This window comes from Oncorhynchus tshawytscha, linkage group LG14, assembly GCF_018296145.1.
Source record: "Oncorhynchus tshawytscha isolate Ot180627B linkage group LG14, Otsh_v2.0, whole genome shotgun sequence".
In the NCBI taxonomy this organism is placed as follows: Eukaryota; Metazoa; Chordata; class Actinopteri; order Salmoniformes; family Salmonidae; genus Oncorhynchus; species Oncorhynchus tshawytscha.
In genome coordinates, this window is record NC_056442.1 from 46,585,254 (window position 1) to 46,600,742 (window position 15,489).

General features: G+C 42.0%; 1 pseudogene; it reads right to left on the reverse strand.

The window, feature by feature from the left end:
- Positions 1-15,489, reverse strand: part of LOC112267277 — a 43,282-nt pseudogene that overhangs the window by 15,064 nt on the left and 12,729 nt on the right.

A 15,489-nucleotide genomic window follows, 5' to 3' on the forward strand; every position in this document is an offset into this window, starting at 1 on the left:
AAGCAGTCATCAAGGCAAAGGGTGGCTACTTTGAAGATTTTACTTTGTTTGTTCCGGCACCTATCTGCCCAGATCCGGTACCTCTCACAGCATGATTTATTAATTATTTCACTGTTCACACTGTAGACATTCTAATAAAAGCAGTCAGCATTAAACAAGTTGTCTCCTTGTTATTCCTCCCGCCCCCCAGAAAGACCATGTAAAAGCGCAGTGATCTTTCTATGTAATCATCCTATCCTGCCACACTGATTCCAGACCTGCTCTCTTTCATTGTACATAGCGGTTATGGGGAGGACCAGTGGGGTAAGTAACTGATCTTGACACAGGTCTTGGTAGTGGTGGTCAGCTAGTGAACAGGTCCCTATGTAAATCACAACACGTAACCTAGTCGTCTCCCTAATAAATTTGAACAAATTTGGGAAAACCAAATTTAAAAAGAAGAAAAAGGTGAAATTCGATTGCCTTTTCTTAAGTCCAAAAAACAGAGAAACAGGGTGAATTGAACCCAGAACGTGCCAGAGAACTGTCAGAGCCGGAGGAGAGGATTGAGGGGCATCACCACTGGCACCTCCACTGGCCAGCAGGCCTCCTAGAGAGTCAGACTCGGCGGGAGAGGGAGACTGGGAGCTGGAGGGGGGCAGTGCATCAACTGACGAAGTGCTCGGAGCAGGTGCAATTTGCAGTTCAACAACAACTAAACGTATAACCCCAGCTTGTCATGCAGATTTCAAAGTTGGGCTGTACAACATGCAAAAAGGTAAGGAGCATCGGCCTAGAAATGACTGGAGGGATTCAACTAGAAAAAGAGTGTGTGGCATGTACGGTAAATTAACATCCTATGCTTCAGACATAAAAAAACAAGAGCCCTCAGAAAGAAGGTTTTTGAACATGCCTGAACCAAGGCGCATTTGGTGGCAGCAAGCCTTGAAGACAAGCCTAAAGAGGACACCTAGGTTAACACTCAATAAAATAACAAATAGACACTACAGCCAGAGTCTTCAGAACAGCCTTAGAAGGTTAAATATCACAGTCACATACACACTCATGGATTCAAGCAAGAAGTTGACTCTCAGGAGTTAAATGGACTTGACATGGGGAGAGTCATTGTGAGAGGTTTTAAAAACTCAAGGTAGGACATTTTTTCCCTTTACCTTCACAGCATAGAACAAGTTTGTAATGTGAATATGTGCTTCATATTACCACAGGCAGGAGGCCTATACATTCTCATGTGTGTGTTCTGCAGTATTTTTAGTTACTTAACTAGGCAAGTCAGTTAAGAACAAATTATTATTTACAATGACGGCATACACCGGCCAAACCCGGACGACGCTGGGCCAATTGTGCGCCGCCCTATGGGACTCCCAATCACGGCCGGTTGTGATACAGCCTGGATTCGAACCAGGGTGTCTGCAGTGCCTTTAGACCGTTGCACCACTTGGGAACCCTACATTGATTTATTTTATTGTGATATTTGTTCTGTTACATTGTCTTGAAAATGATGTAAAATGTGTGTCTGGTAAGCCCCACAGCGGCATTTGTGTGCATATCGGAGGTGTTCTGCAGTGTTGTCTAAAAATGTTGCTGAACATTGAGGTCTAGAAAATTAGGCTGTCAGAAATTCAGACTTGCGTAAGCCCCGCAGCTATACTCAAGTATAGTATATACCTACCCTCAGTTTTATAACTGGAAATGTTAGTTTTACACAAATAACTGTACATGGAAATAGGACTCACACTCATCCTCTGGCTTCAAAACAGAAGTCCTAACTCATGGTATTGTAGCTCAATGTACAATATTTGTATGTTAAGAAACAAAAGACAAAACACAGCTCAATAAAAACCGTCCATCCTCTAGTAGAGTTTAACACCCGTTCCTTTCCACACGCCCACTACTTTCCTTTAGACACACCCACACTCTGGTCACCCTATTGGGATGCAGCTACCTCACGTGGTAAGGTCTCTTGTGGGGGTGAATGTAGCGGACATTAGGTTATGGTTACGTGATGATGTACCCCCACCTGCGAACTTCAAAACCCTCAGCCCAAGAGGGAATTTCTTCATGGTCGAAGAAATTGGTTGGGAGACCCGGGTTCATATGCCAGGTGTTACATATGGAAAGGTGGGAGGAGTTAAAAGTGTTTCAGGAGGAAACTGTATGAATCACATTAAGGCATTTAAAAGACCGAAGAGTGAGGTGATTGGAAAGTCTCACCACAATATATTTTGGACATATTTTTTTTAAACTCCATTGTGGACCACTCAGAGTTTAGATACTAGGAAACAAACTTAGTCAAACGTGGTACAATGGTTCCTTTGGCGTCATCTATAATACATTACATCAACTACATTATTGGTAACAGTTATTTAAACAATAAGGCCCGAGTTGGTGTGGTTTATGGCAAATATACCACAACTAACGACGCACACGGAGTGCGTGGACACAGTACTTAGCTGTGGTATATTGGCCATATATCACAAGGGTGCCTTATTGCTATTACAAATACATGTTATCATACCAGTGATATACAGTCTGATACCACTGCTGTCAGCCAATCATTCAGGTTCTCGAACCACCCAGTTTATAATATACATTACGTCATCAACACATGTATGCATAAACCAAACTAAATACAGTCAATAAAAAGGACATGCAGGCATTTATAAAGAAACGTCTCCATTGGAGGAAAAGGTGGCAGGCTTTGGCAGAGGCATTTATACTGAACAAAAATATAACATGTTGGTCCCATGTTTCATGAGCTGAAATAAAAGATCCCTGAAATGTTCCATATGCACAAAAAGCTTATTGGTCTCAAATTGTGGCCAAATTTCTTTACTTCCCCTGTTAGTGAGCATTTCTCTTTTTCCAAGATAATCCATCCACCTGACAGGTGTGGCATACCAAGCTGAATAAACAGCATGATCACTATACAGGTGCTGGGGTCAACAAAAGGCCACATTAAAATGCACTTTTGACAAACACCACAATTCCATAAATGTCCTTGAGGGAGCGCGCAATTGGTGTGCTGACTGCAGGAATGTCCACCAGAGCTGTTGCCAGAGAATTGAATATCTCTACCAAACACCACCTCCAATGTTGTTTTAGAGAATTTGGAAGAACGTCCAACCGGCAGCCCAGGACCTCCACATCCGCCTTCTTCACCATCAGGATCATCTGAGACCAGCCACCTGGAGAGCTGATGAAACTGAGGGGTATTTCTGTCTGTAATAATGCCCTTTAGTGGGGTGAAACTCAATTTGATTCGCTGGGCCTGGATCCCCAGTGGGTGGGCTTGGCTCCAAAATGGACGGGCCAATGGCTGCACCCCTACCCAGTCATGTGAAACCTAAGAGTAGGGCCTTATCAATGTATTTCAATTGACGGATTTCCTTTTATGAACTGTCAGTGGTGGAAAAGGTACCCAATTGTCATACATGAGTAAAAGTATAGATACATGAGTAACTGTCTATTAAAGTAAAAGTGAATGTCAACCTGTAAAATACTACTTGAGTAAAAGTATTTGGTTTTAAATATACTTTAGTATGAAAAGGACATGTAATTGCTAAAATATACTTAAGTATTAAAAGTAGAAGTAATTTAAAATAACTTATTAAGCAAAGCAACAATTTCTTGTTTTTAAAATGTATGGATAGACAGGGGCACACACACCAAAATTATTTACAAAAGATCCGTGTGTTGATAAGTGCGTGAATTTCACAATTTTCCTGTCCTGCTAAGGATTCAACATGTAATGAGTACTTTGGTTCGTCAAGGAAAATGTATGGAGTAAAAATTACAATGTGTGTTAGGAATATAGTGAAGTAAAAGTAGTCAAAAATATAAATAGTAAAGTTACCCCAAAAAACAAATTAAGTAGTACTTGAAAGTATTTTTACTTAAGTAGTTTACACCACTGTGAACTGTAAACCTTTGAAATTGTTATATGTAGCATTTATATTTTTGTTCAGTAGAAATGATTTTCACTGTAGCGGGACAGTTGATGAAATAGGATCATCGCTAATGTCAGTGTATAACCCACAGTAAAGATCATCCCTACTGTCAGTGTATAACCCACAGTAAAGATCATCCCTACTGTCAGTGTATAACCCACAGGAAAGATCATCCCTACTGTCAGTGTATAACCCACAGGAAAGATCATCCCTACTGTCAGTGTATAACCCACAGTGAAGATCATCCAAACTGTCAGTGTATAACCCACAGTGAAGATCATCCCAACTGTCAGTGTATAACCCACAGTAAAGTAATGCATGAGCTTCTCAATGGAACCATTGTTACGGAAAGTGCAGACACATTTATCTATGGGGTGTTTGTTTATGTAAGGTGTGTAAGTTACCTGTCTGGGCTGGTCAGGGAGGCAGGGCTGGCTGTAGATATGTTTTAAAGGCTGGAGGATCTCTGTACCTCCGAGGTCAGCCCTCATTGCCTTCACCTTCTGCAGAGCCTCATCCATGGTCTTCTGGCTGTACTCCACACTCTTACTGATGTCCAGATAAACACACACACAGAAGGTCAAAGGGTCATCACCACAACATATTATAGGACATGGACATTTTAATATTACCCTACCTAGAGCTGTGGCAGTCATGACATTTTGTCAGCCAAGTAATTGTCACCAAATAACTGCTGGTCTCATAGCAATTGACCGCTATTAGTATAAGCATGTGTAGCATCTCCTGGCTTCCAAGCATAGCCTTCCAAGCATAGCCTAAACAAGCCACTGATGCAGACCTTTGGAACATCTACATTTTAAAAAGTATAATAAATCCATTTAATATAGTCACAATATATCCATTACTTATTTTTGACAGGTCTAAAGAAACACGATATGAAGAAAATGTAGTCTATTTCTTGAAACAATATTTCTAATGTAAATAATGTTCAAAATGGTTGGTGGGACTTAAACAATAATCATATAAAATCAAATGTTGTTATGTGATATCGTTAAGGACGATATAACTAAATAGCTGTATCTCTGAAAGTGTACACATTCAAGGGGTCAGGTTTACATCTAAATGTTGTAAAACGTATATGATTAAATATTAAACTCTTTGTGAGAAGATTAAATGTGATTTTAGCCTTCTGAATGAGATAACGTTTTTCATTAAGAGACTTTTGCCAAGTCAGTAACCACACCCACGTGAGCACGAACATTATGCCAAAGGAGGGAACACCCCTTTTTCCCCTAAAGAATTACTAGACCAGCGTGATCGACACGAGATGGTTAGAAACTCTGATACATTCAACAGAGAAGAACAAAATCTCAAGAGGCCAGTACATTGCCAGGTTGCTACTGGCGTGTAAAATGGTTCTAACTGTACCCTGAATAATCAAACATTGAGACCAGTATACTGACGGTGTTGAGCAGGACGTTAGGAATGGTTAGACTCTACCAGACCAGAAAATGGTAAGAGTCACTTTGAGTTAAGAAGACAAAGACTACATTGGAACATTCAGTCTGCAGCTGTTTAAGTACTTTAGTCTAGTAAACTCGACCGAGGACCACTACATGTGTACCTTTTGAAGGATTCAGTCTAACAAGGATGAGAAGGGAAGAACATTTCCCTCCCACCACCATGTGGTACTCTGATGTATCCATTTGAACGGACACGAAGAAGAAGACTGCTACTGCGGACATGGTGACCTCTGGTGGACAACAAGAGACTTACACATCCAGAGACTTTGATGAACTTCTCTCCACAGGCTGATCGGGCAATTTCAACAGAGAGAGACTACAAAGACATACAAGCGTAAATATGTACATTGCATTTCTAAATCCGAATGAGTGGTTGTTAGGGTGCAAAATGTCCATATTTACATGAGCGTATTATTCAACTGCATGTACGATAGTTAAATTCCTTTGTCTCCCCTTCTCCCGCTCTTTCTTTCCCCACCCCTTTTCATTGTGTAACAAGCCGTCATATCGGGTTAGTCCACGAGGGACTTTTTATTACATTTAGTTGGTAATCAGTGTATAATCTATCCTGTGTGTGTGTTTATGTAATTCTGTGTGAATATTTAGTTAGTAAATAAATAATTAAGCCAATCTCTGTATTGCTGAGTCATCATGTAGACTAGTATTCCCCCCGAATTTAACAGATTATGGAATGTTCAGAATTACATTGATATGAGGAAATGCTCTGATATCGAGATTCTGATTTTCTTGAGTTAATTTGGGAAATGGTAACTTTTAAACAAACTTTTCCTGTGGTGCCCCAGGTTACTAATGAGGTAATTGTTACTTTATTAATTTAAAATCAAGTAATAATTACAGTTAATTATTCGATAAATAGCATGTCATCATATTACTGATAGCAACATCACGACACTTTGTCATATGAGAAATTATAGATAAAACATATTGGTGCTCATTGGACACACATTACACAACAAGTTGGAAATCGCAAATTCAACAATGAGGGCTGAGGCGCAACTACAGCCTCAGGTTTGACCCCAGGCTGCCGGCCGTGACACAGCCGGCCGTGACCAGCCGGCCGTGACACAGCCGGCCGTGACACAGCCGGCCGTGACACAGCCGGCCGTGACCAGGGAGACCATGGGACGGGCCGTGACCGGGAACCCATGGGATTGGCCCAGTGTCGTCCGGATTAGGGGAGGGTTTGGCCGGCCGGGATTTCCTTTTCTCATTGTGCTCTAGCGACTCCTTGTGCCGGGCGCCTGCAAGCTGACTGCAGTCGTCAGTTCAACAGTGTTTCCCTGACACATTGGTGCAGTTGGCTTCCGGGTTAAGCGAGCAGTGTGTCAAGAAGCAGTGAGGCTCTCGACCTTCGCCGAGTCCATAGGGGAGTTGCAGCAATGAGTCAAAATCGTAACTTATGGCCATTGGCATTGCGTGAGAATGTTTATCCTTAAATTAAATACCCCCTATTCTCCAATTGGTAAAATTGTAATACATTGGCCATGCGGTCAATCCAGCATGACTTCTGCCGCGTTCAAGAGAACTGGGAACTCTGGGGAAAAAACTATCTCCGACTGGGAAAATAATTGAACGGTTATTCCAAGTCGGGAACGCGGGCATCTTTCTAGAGCCCACAAGGAGGACTGCCGCGCCACCTTCCTGTTCAAGTGAGCACAGCACAATAAGGCGAGTCCAAAAATGTCTTGTATGCTGCTACATAAATGATGTAATATGTATACTGTAGCCAAGAAAGTAATACTAAGTGTATGTTGTGTAGTAAGCAGTTAGTAGACCATGTGCCTCACTAATAATTTGGTCCCTTTTCCCCCTCATGTAGCCTATAGCCTGTTTTCAAGAAATGTAATCATTGAATATTGTAAGAGCTTTCATTGTCTGCTTGTAAGCCCCCTTTATTTAACCTACGGTTCTGACTTGGTGTACAGGGAGAATACTGTAAGAACGGCCCATGTTCTGAATTCTGCTGCTGTACATTTCAAAAGCGCTGAACAAATAGTTATATTGACTACGTCCGACCCAGCTTGGATTGCCTCTTAGCCGCTCGTCGTTCCCTTATGCCATAGTTTGTACATCTCAATTGTTAGTAATAACCACATTTGTTTAAGCAAAATCAGCCATATCAGCTATGTTTTTTGTTTTGTTTTTAAAAGGCAGTAATGAGGCTGAATGAACTGTTTCGCTGCCAGACAAGGCTCGCTGATAACCAGGTGTAGCGGTAGTAAGGATTCACTCCATAGTGCTGAAAAGAAAGCTCTGCTTTTGGGACAGCTTTATGTTGGCCCTAACATTTTGTGTGCACCATTTGTCACCGTTATAGTGCAATGAATGTATTGTTTAGTGTTGTGTTGTGGCTTTGCTGGCATGCATCAACATTTTTTGTTGTTGTTGGACCCACAAAGATTTACATGCTAAAATCGCCACTGATAATACATCAATCTACTTGCACATCATCTGCACATCTATCACTCCAGTGTTAATGCTAAATTGTAATTACTTCACCACTATGGCCTATTTATTGCCTTACCTCCTTTGCACACACTGTATACAGATTTTTCTATTGTGTTATTGACTGTACGTTTGTTTATTCCATGTGTAACTCTGCGTTGTAATTTGTCGCACTGCTTTGCTTTATCTTGGCCAGGTCGCAGTTGTAAATGAGAACTTGTTCTCAACTGAACTACCTGGTTAAATAAAGGTGAAAAAAGTGATATTCTAACATTGACACCTTTCGGACTATTCTTAATTGAATGTTGTCTTTACATTTAATAAATTAGTGATATTTATTTTGACTTAGAATGGACCATTATAATGCACCTGTCTCAGAACAGCGAATGGAGGACACTTTTGCCATAGTTCATTTTCATGAGCAATGTGCTTAATATTAGGAAAGTTGATGAATAAATATAGTAGGCCTAGCCTATAGAGGCCATCAAAACTTTCTCACGCAATTGCATAGCCTACAGAAATGTTGCACAACATGAGCTCATGGGCTCTCATGAAGTGTTTGATGACATTTGCATTGATGTCAGAGTGATTAGAGGGACAATAGAGTGCTGAGTACCAGGCAGTTAGAAAGTTTGCTAGGTTACTAATGACCATCAGCAGCATCAGAGCTTGGAGAAGCCTAACTACCGTGACTAAACGGTCATGTGGAATTTGACTGCCTTCAATTGACTCTAGAGACAGCAGGAGTGGTAGAGATACTCTTAATGATCGGCTACGAAAAGCCAACTAACATTTACTCCTGAGGTGCTGACTTGCTGCACCCTCGACAACTACTGTGATAATTATTATTTGACCATGCTGGTCATTTATGAACATTTGAACATCTTGGCCATGTTCTGTTATAATCTCCACCCGGCACAGCCAGAAGAGGACTGGCCACCCCTCATAGCCTGGTTCCTCTCTAGGTTTTGTCTTTTCTAGGGAGTTTTTCCAAGCCACCGTGCTTCTACACCTGCATTGCTTGCTGTTTGGAGTTTTAGGCTGGGTTTCTGTACAGCACTTGGAGATATCAGCTGATGTACAAAGGGCTTTATAAATACATTTGATTTGAAATAAAATAAAAGATGTAAACATTAACTGTCAAACACTGTCACTGATTATCTTTGGATTTGGACTACATGGTACAACATACATGATAAAACCCTAGAATGACACAGCTAAATGTGTTTGTAAAAAACTGAAGTCCTCAGACACGGACTTGAACTGATTGAGATGAGGGTTTGGAAGGAGAGAACACTTACGTAAAGAAGGACTCATATCTGGACCCAAAACCGATGATGTTGAAGTAGCAGCCCATTGGCAGGCTTTTTAGCAAGAGCAGCAGAGTATCCTGCAAGAGAGAAATTCAACAAGTTTCTTTACTCTTCAATAAACCATATAGGACAATCGTAAAGACCAGAAGAATACAGCGTAACCACTGTGTACTGGATTTCACTCTAAACTCCCTCTTGGTGACTCCTGTGCAGATGGAGATGTTAATTTACTAGTGCAGGGTTGTGTGTGTGTGTGTGTGTGTGTGTGTATACCCTGGCACTGCCAATGCGGTCCTGAGCCACAGACCCATTGTGCATGGGGCATGACATGCTGCCAGAGCGATCCACAACAAAAAGGAATTCCCCGAGTGAGGTCATCGATGACATCACATCGTTGGGGAACTCTGGGTACAGGCTCAGCATGACCACTGGGTCGCCCATCAGAGAGCCTGGGAGCGATAAAGAGAGACAGACAGAGACAGAAGTGTTCAACAGCTTTTCTCCTCTTTCTCCATCTCTACATCTACTGTATCTTCTGGCTCACCATGTCCCACTATGTAAACATGGATTAAGGTAGTAGACTAGACTATTCATTGATCTCATCTCCACACATCTACAACAGAGTACCCCCCCCTCACCTGGCTTGGCAGAAGCCTGTGCTGCCTCTACTATAGCAGTAGGCTGATGGGTGTCTTGGTAATACAACAACAGCTCAACGTCCCGGTCAAACTGATGACCTGCAGCCAGACTGACCTGCAGTTAGAACAACATTCACATGAAGACAGAGCAGTCACAGGGAATTTAACAACTATGAAGGATTCTGATGGTTCATGATGCTAGTGAGAGTGCACACACACAGACATACATACAGTACCAGTCAAAGGTTTGGACACACCTACTCATTCAAGGGGTTTTTCTTAAATTTTACATTGAGGAATAATAGTGAAGACATCAAAACTATGAAATAACACATATGGAATCATGTATTAACCCCAAAAAAGTGTTAAACAAATCAAAATATATGTTATATTATACATTCTTCTAAGTTGCCACCCTTTGCCTTTAACGATCATGAAGGCCTGATTCATGCAGTCTCCTCTGAACAGTTGATGTTGAGATGTGTCTGTTACGTGAACTCTGAAGCATTTATTTGGGCTGCAATTTCTGAGGCTGGTAACTCCAATGAACCCATCGTCTGCAGCAGGTAACTCTGGGTCTTCCTTTCCTGTGGCTGTCCTCATGAGAGCCAGTTTCATTATAGAGCTTGATGGTTTTTGTGACTGCACTTGAAGAAATTTAAGGTTCTTGAAATGTTCCAGATTGACTGACCATGTCTTAAAGTAATGGACTAATGTTTCTCTTTGCATATTTGAGCTGTTCTTGACATAATATGAACTTAGAAGAAATCCATATTTGGTAAAATACTGTATACCAGCCCTACCTTGTCACAACTGATTGGCTCAAACGTAGGAAAGAAAATCCACAAATGAACTTTTAACAAGGCACATTTGATAATTGAAATGCATTCCAGGTGACTACCTCATGAAGCTGGTTGAGATAACGCCAAGTGTGCAAAGCTGTCATCAAGGCAAAGGGTGGCTACTTTGAAGAATCTCAAATATATTTTGATTTGGTTAACATTTTTTTGGTTACTACATGACTCCATACCATCTACTGCACCTTGCCTATGCCACTTGGCTATATATAGTTGACGTCTGAGGTTTACATACACTTAGGTTGGAGTCATTAAAACTCATTTTTCAACCACTCCACACATTTCTTGTTAACAAACTATAGTTGTTGCAAGTCGGTTAGGACATCTACTTTGTGCATGACAAGTAATTTTTACAACAATTGTTTACAGACAGAGGTTATTTCACTTATAATTCACTGTATCACAATTCCAGTGGGTCAGAAGTTAACATACACTAAGATGACTGTGCCTTTAAACAGCTTGGAAAATTCCAGAAAATGATGTCATGGCTTTACGAAGCTTCTGATAGGGTAACATTTGAGTCAATTGGAGGTGTACCTGTCAATGCATTCCAAGGCCACCCTTCAAACTCAGTGCCTCTTTGCTTGACTGTAACGGCTTCCGTGGGAAGAAGGTGAGGACCAAAGCGTAGCGTGGTAAGTGTTCATCTTATTTAATGAAAAATACTAAACAACAAACAAAGAAACAACCGAAACTGTTCTGTCTGGTGCAGACACACAAAGACTGAAAATAACCACCCACAAAACCCAATTGGAAACAGGCTACCTAAATATGATTCTCAATCAGGGACAACGATTGACAGCTGCCTCTGATTGAGAACCATACCAGACCAAACACAGAAATAGAAAATCATAGAAAAACTAACATAGAGAACCCACACAACTCACACCCTGACCATGCTAGAACAAAAGACAAAACAAAGGAACTAAGGTCAGAACGTGACATTGACATCATGGGAAAATCAAAAGAAATCAACAAAGAAATTGTAGACCTCCACAAGTCTGGTTCATTCTTGGGAGCAATTTCCAAAATGCCTAAAGGTACCACGTTCATCTGTACAAACAATAGTACGCATGTATAAACACCATGGGACCAGGCAGCCGTCATACCGCTCAGGAAGGAGACACATTCTGTCTCCTAAAGATGAACGTGTTTTGATGCGAAAAGTACAAATCAATCCCAGAACAACAGCAAAGGACCTTGTGAAGATGCTGGAGGAAACAGGTACAAAAGTATCTATATCCACAGTAAAACGAGTCCAATATCGACATAACCTGAAAGGCCACTCAACAAGGAAGAAGCCACTGCTCCAAAACCGACATAAAAAAGCCAGACTACGGTTTGCAACTGCACATGGGGACAAAAATCATACTTTTTGGAGAAATGTCCTCTGGAGAATGTCCACTGTTTAGCAATAATGACTATCCTTATGTTTGGAGGAAAAAGGGGGACGCTTGCAAGCCAAAGAACACCATCCCAACCGTGAAGCATGGGGGTGGCAGCATCATGTTGTGAGGGTGCTTTGCTGCAGGAGGGACTTGTGCACTTCACAAAATAGATGGCATCATGAGGTGGGAAAATATGTGGATATATTGAAGCAAAATCTTAAGACATCAGTCAGGAAGTTAAAGCTTGGTCGCAAATGGGTCTTCCAAATAGACAATGACCCCAAGCATACTTCCAAAGTTGTGGCAGAATGGCTTAAGGACAAGAAAGTCAAGGTATTGGAGTGGCCATCACAAAGCCCTGACCTCAATCCTAAAGAACATTTGTGGGCAGAACTGAAAAAGAGTGTGCGAGCAAGGAGGCCTACAAACTTATTGTGGGATGCTTGTGGAAGGCTACCCAAGTTAAACAATTTAAAGGCAATGCTACCAAATACTAATTGAGTGTGGAAGGACCACCAGAGGGCAGGCTGGGCTCATGGATAGTAGCCCAACAAGGCATGGGAGACAAGGTAACCAGAGGCAATTAAGCACAGCTGACGGTACTAATGACATACTCTCCTTCCCCTATAACAGAGAGAATGGAACCAGCAGAGAGGGGAGGGAAAACTATCTCTGGAAGATAGCCAGGAGAGAGAGGAGCTATCCAGGAAGAACCACTATCCAGGAAGAACCACTATCCAGGAAGAACCACTATCCAGGAAGAACCACTATCCAGGAAGAACCACTAAGACGGTGACAATCCCGTGACTTTTTGTTGTAGTTTAAAGATAAGCCTATTGCGTTCCTGTTTCATCTGGAGAAGAAGATGTAGTTTTTTTCCTTGGAAGATTTTCATTGATTATGTTGGAGTACTTGTGTTGACCAAATGCCCTCAATAGAGAACTGTGTTCAATCAAGAAAACCTACTCCTGACTCGTTTATTCCACCTTCCCGCTTTAGAGTGACGCCCAATTACTTGGTCCGTTCACATGAGTGTATGCAAACTTCTGACCCACTTGGAATGTGATGAAAGAAATAAAAGCTGGAATAAATCACTACTATTATTCTGATATTTCACATTCTTAAAATAAAGTGGTGACCCTAACTGACCTAAAACAGGGGATTTTACTATGATTAAATGTCAGGAATGATGAAAAAACTGAGTGTAAATGTATTTGGCTAAGGTGTATGTAAACTTCCGACTTCAACTGTACATATTCTTATTCACACCTTTCGATTTGTGTGTATTAGGTAGTTGTTGGGGAATTGTTAGATTACTTATGTAATTACTTCACTGCCGGAACTAGAAGCGCAAGCATTTCGCTACACTCGCATTAACAGCTGCTAACCATGTGTATGTGACCAATACAATTTGATTTGACTGTATAGACACACACAGTACCGTGGCTTGGGTTTTCTCTGTGTTGAGGTAGTTGAGTGGGTCCAGGGGACAGTTGGACTCTATTCTACAGATGGGATGAAGGGATGACACTCGGGCACTGAGGGACAGACTGTAGGGCACAGAACCAGTGGGCACTGAGGAAACCAGGGCACTGCCACCACTACCACTGTCTGACCCTTAGAGTGAGATGGGGTCAGGGAGGGAGGAGGAGGGAGAGACAGAGAAGAAAGAAGGATAGAGAGGAGAGAGAGACCCACAAATTAGCATGTTTTTGTTCTAGCCCAGCACTTCCGCCTTTCAACTCAACAACACGTCAATCAGATGTGTTTAAGCTGGACTTGAACTAAAGCCTGCACCACTCCCTGTGGGTCTCCAAGAGCAGGACTGAATACCACCACCCTATGGGACCAGCTGCTGGTTCCTAGTAGCACTGCTGCCCACAAGGTTTTATTCTGCACTATGATGTATTAGTGGTTTGTGTCTCTCGATACAGGGGTCCATGTTCTTACCCTGGGGTTGATAGCGGGGGTTGAGCACAGCTGGAAGGCAGAGCCTCAGGCCATCGTCAGCCTGTACAGCCAGCTCTGTCACATAGTCCAGGCTGACAGAGGCCTTCTCCCCTGGAGGCAGGCTACCTACACTCAGCTTGAACACATCCGGGCTCTCATCACTCTCCTCCAATAGGAAGGCCTGCTGGCCCGAGCTCAACAAATCATCATACTGCTCCCGCGCCTGAGAGGGGAACAGAAGAACACAAGGACGCATCATCAGCCTGAGACATTAGTGATATGAGAGCTGTCAAAAGGATAATACTGATTCTTGAAGCTCCGCAAGTCATAGACTGCTTGGTTAACAAATTGGGTATAGTTGCCCACAGTAAGACTTTACACCAAGTTGTTCTTAAACCTGTGTAGTAACTATGTAACTATGAATCCTGCAACAAATTATACTTTTGTGGATCTGCATTGTTGCTTTTGTCTCATTGTTGACTTGTCATCTCCCCTCACCTTCTGTTTCTCCTGAACCTCAGCCACCACCTCAGTCTGTCCTATCTTGGCGCTGAACCTGCAGACAGCAGCCTCTCCTGGTAGAGGGAAAACAAAGATGGCCTCCAGAGGGCTCTCCTCCTGGTTCTCATACTGCAGAGTGGAGCTCACAGTGGCTACATGCCCCTGGACACTCACCTCCACAGCAATACTCTTCAGAGGCACTGCGAGAGGGAGCGATGGATGGAGAGAAGATAAACAAGATACTGATGAGAGCTCATGCCTGGGAGAATGAAAATCCACACAGACATGGAAGTAAACAATCATTTCTGCTTTCAAACAGTACCTGGTTCATTCTTGACTGTTACCAATCCACAGCAGTTCACCATTTTGGCACCTGAATGGGGAAGTCGGGTGTCATATTATTGTCCTCTTACTCGAATTAGGCACTGTTCACATCACTTCAATTAAGTTAAATGGCGTGTAACAATAAATCGTAATATGCCAAGCGTCTATGATAAATTGTTTTATAAAAGGCAGCCACAGAATGCAACTACTGACAGTAAGATAAGGGCCATTGGAGAGGTGTATCTAACCATGATGGTCATGCTCCATAACTGCTGGTTGCTGATAAAGAATATTGCTTTGTCAGGTAATCCAGTATTGGTCTTCCCAGAACACATTTCCTCATACAACAGTTGCATTGTGTAAAAAGGACATAACCATGCCTGAATTTCTTGTGAACAATAAACAATGAAATGATCACAGCAGCTTGACACAATAATGTTAATCTCTGTCCAGTGTCCATCCTGTGTAACATCTTGTTGAACTAGTCATAGAGATCCTATTCAATTGTTCCATTTAGGTTCTCTCTCTGTTTCAAAAGTTTCATACTAATTACACGTTTATGGGCAAGGGGTGAATGTAGTTCTTCTACCGGCTGTATTTTTCTTGTTTTGCCCAGAGCAT